Consider the following 6,000-nt stretch of genomic DNA (forward strand, 5'->3'; position numbering starts at 1 on the left):
TATCTTAACCTCTTCTGCAATTTTCCTTTCATTTCACATCTTTACTACTCCTAGCAAATCACAATGTTTTCTACTGTTACATCATCTCTTCAATTATGCTCATTCTTTTAATACCTTTCATCAGCCTCTTTGTGGTCTTTGAATAACTTTTGTACTGATTTACTGATTCCTTCAATTTTGTTGTTGGGGTTGGTTTTTTTTTTTGGTTTTTTTTTTTTTTTTTTCAGATACTAGATAATTCTGGTAATGTCAGAGCACACAGTTTGAATACTGTGTGCATTTCTGGGTTCCACAATTTAAGAAGGCTGTGAAGGTCCTGGAATATATCCAGAGAAGGGCAACAAGGCAAGTGAAATGACTGGAAGGAATGTTCTTTGAGGAGCAGCTGAAAACTTTGGGCATGTCTAGTTTGGGAAAAGGAGGCTGAGGGTAATCTCCTTGCTCTTTACAGCTTTCTGAGGAGGGGAAGTGAGGAGGCATATCTTATTCTTTCTCCCTTTTTCCCACAAAATACATGGGAATGGTTCGAAGCTGCACTAAGAGAGGTTCAAATGGAACATTAGGAAGCATTTCTTTACCAAGAGGATAGTCAGACACAGTAACATAATTCCTAGAGAGGTGGTCAATGCCCCAAGACAGTCAAGTGTTTAAGTGACATTTCAACAATGCCTTTAATAAAATATTTTCATTTTTGTTCAGCCCTGAATTGGTCAGTCAGACTGACCATGATGACTAGACTAGATGATTGTTGTATGTTCCTTCTGACTGAAGAGTCCCATTGAGTTCTATTCTATAATTTATTCATCAGCATTTTCTAATTCTGCATTTTTTTATTGTTTTATTTCATTTGATTACACAAAACACACAAGCCATCTTAAAATGTGCATGGTTGAATGTGTGTATCTGATAAGTGTAGTGAGGCTATTTTCTTTCTTCTCCACTGAGCTGCAGTGATCTTGGACAAAAATCCCACGGGCCAGACATAAGCCAAACTATACATCCATAAGTGGCAAAGTGGTAAAAGTGAGAGATTGGGCTGGCAGACCTTTGTCACATAAAAAGGTAGTTCATGGCAGTCATTGCACCTCATTCCCTCCGAGCCACAGGATTAAGTGCTATAATAATCAGCCAAGAAACATACATAGCATGTTTTATATGACTGCCTCCCTTTTCTCAAGGATGCTCTGGAGGTATTTAGGGTGAGTCACTATAATCCTCTTGACTACTACCACTGGTATCCAACTATATAAGGAATTTTTCTAGTATCTTAAATAACTGTCTTGAAGCTGTGCTCATGTGAAAGTGCAAAGTGGTTCTGAGTATGAAATAGCACCTCCACACTATTTATCACTTCTGTTCTTATGCAGCATAGTCAGAGTTGGCCAAGAGCCTTCTAGAGCTTTATTCTGAGGAAGTGGAAAACATGGAGCACAACAGAAGGTACAGTTTTAACACCAAGCACAGTCCACACAACAGAGGTGGAGAATGAGGGATTGCAGATATGACTTCACCAAAAATCTACAGCAAAGTCTTTGAACTTAGAGTTTTTGTTTCAAGTCAAAAGTTTTTAGTCAGGAGGTTTCTGAGTTTTAATTTTTCAGCAAGAAGCCAACATTTTCCATGGGGAAAGAAACAAAAAATACATAATCTTCCGACTAATTTTGGTTGTAAGAAATGCTATGTTTTTGTAAAGTGCTTTTAGGTCATCAGATAAAGGTCGCTGGGGAAGTGGAAAATGTCATTAAGAAATTCACTGACTTGATTTTCCACAGGTTTAGGCCTCATTTGCCAGCTAAATACTACACTTCTTTGTCTACTGCAAAGTCTTACAAGACTCAAAATTAAATTAGATTGCATATTCTAGTTCTCTGTTGGTATTAAGGTCACACCAAACGACATCTATAAATTACCCAGGCACAGTCAGTTCTTAATGCAGCCCCTAAGGACACTCCAGTGCAGTGGCTTGAAGAGAGGATTTCTCTGGCTTAGCATTAAGCATAATCATTCCAGGACATGCTTTCCCCTGAGCAGTCTTACAATACCCCCAAAACCGAGGACAATCCACCTGATGCAATCCTTCCAAACTCCTGACTGGCAACAGCTGCTACAACTTTCATCAAACCCAGCCTGCTCTGTGGTCTCCCTGTGATGGTGTTCAGGCTGTTTCTACCTGCTTGGTGCTCTGAAACTGCACTGAAAGAAACCCTTTTACACTGGTTCTTTTCTTTTCCATATTGAAGATAAATCCACCGACTGAGTATGGGAGGTATAGATCACTAGTACCCACTAAGAAGTGAATGAGTTGAAAACATCTGTTACTACATGATTTCTGGAGGTCCAGAGAGTATTGCCAATCTCCAATAAATCTGGAGGGATTGGGTTATAGTGAACATGCTCCCAGGGGTACCAGCTAAGTGAGACCTTCCAGAGTGAATTAACTCAAACTAGGCTGGAGGGCACTCTGCCACTGACAAGTTAAAACATGAGGTTATTTTGCTCTTGAAGTTGCCCTGAGAAGCTCTGAATAGTATAGTAAATGGATCCAGAAAGGTTGTATTTAGGAGTTAGGCACATAAATACTTCTTAAGAGCTTTTCTGAGAAGCTCAGTGCCGATAATATATGGAGTAGGAATCCAAAACCCAAGCTAGTGCTGTAAATGCTGAGGTATTCCACAAACAACTGATGTATTCTTTATGAATAGTCCTTGATGCTGCAAGTCACATGTTCTTGCTTAATGCTCTGAACTAAAATACACTATCAGTTTCACAGTGAAAAAGGCTTCCATTAAGAAATGCAAATTCATGAAACTCTTCCAGCACAGGCTGGATTTTATGGTGTAAGAGAAACTCACCTTGACATTTCCAGTAATCAAAGGATCTGATTATTTTTCTACAATGTGAGAAATAAAAGTTAAAGACATTTTTTTGGCTTTTTTTTTTTTTTTCCATAGCACAGTGAACACTATAGCAGAGTTTTACTAGCTGTGGGGGTAAGTATCCTCTCTCCATTTATACTAGCTTGTTCCTTTCTGTATGGATAATTAAATAACCATTGGAATGGAACTACAGTTTGGGCAATAAAGATATTTCAGAAATTTCATTGAAAAATTCCATATGGTTTTAATAAATAGTCTTAAGTGTATTAAATTGGCAAACTCTTGCAGTTCAATATTGGCCAGGCTGAAGCCTCTTTTTGGTTGGTCCTAGAAAATACTGGAGTAGATTGGAATCAGTTATTATCTTTGTATCACCTCTGGGATTTTTCTGATTACTTGATTTGTTCTACAGTACAGAAAGCCTTTGTATTTTTATTTATTTATTTATTTTTTTTTGCTTAATTCACCGCTAGGATAATGAATAATAAATTTCTAACACCAGTTTTCTCCCCTCATTATCTTCAAACTATTTAATTGTAGGCAGATAAGATTTAACCCAGCTTAATTTCTTTTAAGGTCCTCTGTATCTATCTTTTTAGCAATACTTGGGGAAAATGCCAAGAGCTCTTAACTACTGTGTTTGCTTGAAAATTGCTTCACTGGCACTTGTCTGGGAACACAGAAGAGGCATAACCTAATTGATCCATAAAGGTGAAAAGAGGAGCTGTGTAATACAAAATATATTTTTATGGTAAAAGGAATTGGAAATGCAATACACATTAAAAGTAGGAGAAAGATGTTTTTGCAAAGCTAAGGCTTATATTTAAAATCTAGAAAATGAGGAAAAAATTTCCGAATTATAGGTGGCAGACACTTTCCTGATGTCATTGAATCATATAATCAGAGAATGATTTGGGTTGGAAGGGACCCTAAAGAACATTTAGTTCGAACACCCCTGCCATGGGCAATGATATGACCGCTGGATCAGGCTGCTCGAAGGCCCATCCAGGCTGGCCTTCATAAGGCCTTTTCCCTTAGATAAAGTCTTCAACTTACCCCAGGTGATTTGAAGAGTTATAATATCTGCAGTCTAGTAAGCGAAAGAGGTCAATTCTATTCTAGTATAAATAATTAATATGCAACTTCTCTTACAAGATCCAGAGAAACTGTTCTAGTCCTTATTCCTCTGGTCTTGTGACTGCATTAAAGCAACAGTGCCTATTACAACCAGGATGCAGAATTTACTTGCAAAAGCCAAATTTACTATTCTTGCTGATGATTTGCTGATGACTGTTAGAGCACAGACCATGCAGTGGCTCTCTGGGATCCATACCCACCAGTTAACACAAGCCAGAATTACATAGGACAGGGAGCACAATTCTGCCTAAAGCTCATTAAAGCTTGTAATAAGGAAAGAAATCCTTTTTATAAGGAATCAATGGTGTATTAGCACTGCACAATGGACAAAAGAAATGGCACTACTAACAAGATGGAGTGAAAAAATACGTGAAGTAACTCCAAACCTCTGGACCTGTCAAATCTTTACACTCAATTCACTATTTTAACTATTTTTGACAATATAGCACTAAGCATCAATTTGCAACAAAAAAGAAAATCCCCTCCCCAACCAATTTTTCCATATATTTTTCTTTTATTCCTTTCTTGTTTCTTTTTTTCCTCCCACTAGCTTATGGGTAACTGTATTATCTGTTGGTGACAAAATTTTGGCAGCAAATAGACTGCAGGGGTGGCCTCTTTGAAGACAGGCCGGGGCTCTCTGGTGCCAGACACAGGCAAGTCCAGCCAAGACCAGCAGAGCTATCAGAGGGCACCTTTAGCCAAGAAGGTGCCACTCTGGGGGAAGCACATTGAAGAAAGGGCAGCCCATGTCAACCCACCACAACAGAACAAGGTACAACCTGCAGTAATGTACTTTTTTTTTTCTTTTTGCACCTTCAACGCTAAATATGTATCACCGGAAAATCTGAAGAGTTGACGTGACAATGTGATCTTGGAATCTTCACTGTTGCTGGAACATGAATATACATCTTAGGATGTCACCAAATATAATACTGCTTTTGAAATTTGAATTAGTTCATGAGATTTATGCCTGTTCCCAAGTACTCATTTTATATTTGTGCTAATCTCTGGGGTTTTGTATGTTTGTTTTGTTTTGTTTTGTTTTGTTTTTTTTTACAAGGGGTACTGAAATTGTCCCAATTATATTTCAGTACCATAAAAAGTGGTACTGATATTACTGAAAGAATGGCAAATAGCAGTGAAAAAACAAAAACAAGCTGCTGGAAGTGGGGAAATCTCAAGTCCACCTTTATGACAACAGCAAATTAATGTGCAACAGGACTGAGATCCATGTGGCAACCTCAAGCTCCCTCATCTAATTATTGCAGGTTAACTCCGTAACAGATTTCTGCGTAGTTTAAGTTTAAAATGAACATAAAATCTCTCCTCAGCCAGCCAACCTGGAAGTTAATCTTGTATGTGAAACAGATGTATTCCTGCTTAAAAGCAGTGGCATCCTTCTTTATAAATTCTTACATAAATTGACAACATGAAATGTCAAGGGGTTCCTTAGAGTAGAGGAGAAATTCTTAACCAGATCCAAAGCCTGAAGGAAATGCTACACAAAATAATGGAAAAAACATTAAAATCTAATCTTTTTGACAATTCCAACAGAGATTTTTCAATTCTAAAATGCCTCTTTCAGGACGTCTACAATAGAAAAACTTCTAGATAGAAGCCTCTGTTCTCACCAGAAGTAAAAAGATAGAGTAGCCCTTGGTTTTTGTCTGAGTGTGTGGCTGTTTGGTTTGGTTTTGTTTTTGGGGTCTTTTGAGGTACCTTTTTTTTTTTAAGTTTTGGTTTGGGTTTTTGTTTTTTTTTTTGCTTTTTTAGTTTTTTGGTCAGTTGATTGGTTTTTGTATTGTTTTGTTTGTTTTTCCAAGAGGGAAAATATTTCTTTACCCATTCAAAAAACCCCAACCTTTTATAGGAAGAAAGGGTCATATAGTAAGGTAAAAGAAAATTTATAAAATATTAATAGAAATTAATAGTAGTAAAACGTATCACCTCTGATCTACCTTGCCAATTAAATGGTGAGAAGAAG

Source organism: Pyrgilauda ruficollis, unplaced genomic scaffold (assembly GCF_017590135.1).
Source record: "Pyrgilauda ruficollis isolate IOZ18807 unplaced genomic scaffold, ASM1759013v1 scaffold20, whole genome shotgun sequence".
In the NCBI taxonomy this organism is placed as follows: Eukaryota; Metazoa; Chordata; class Aves; order Passeriformes; family Passeridae; genus Pyrgilauda; species Pyrgilauda ruficollis.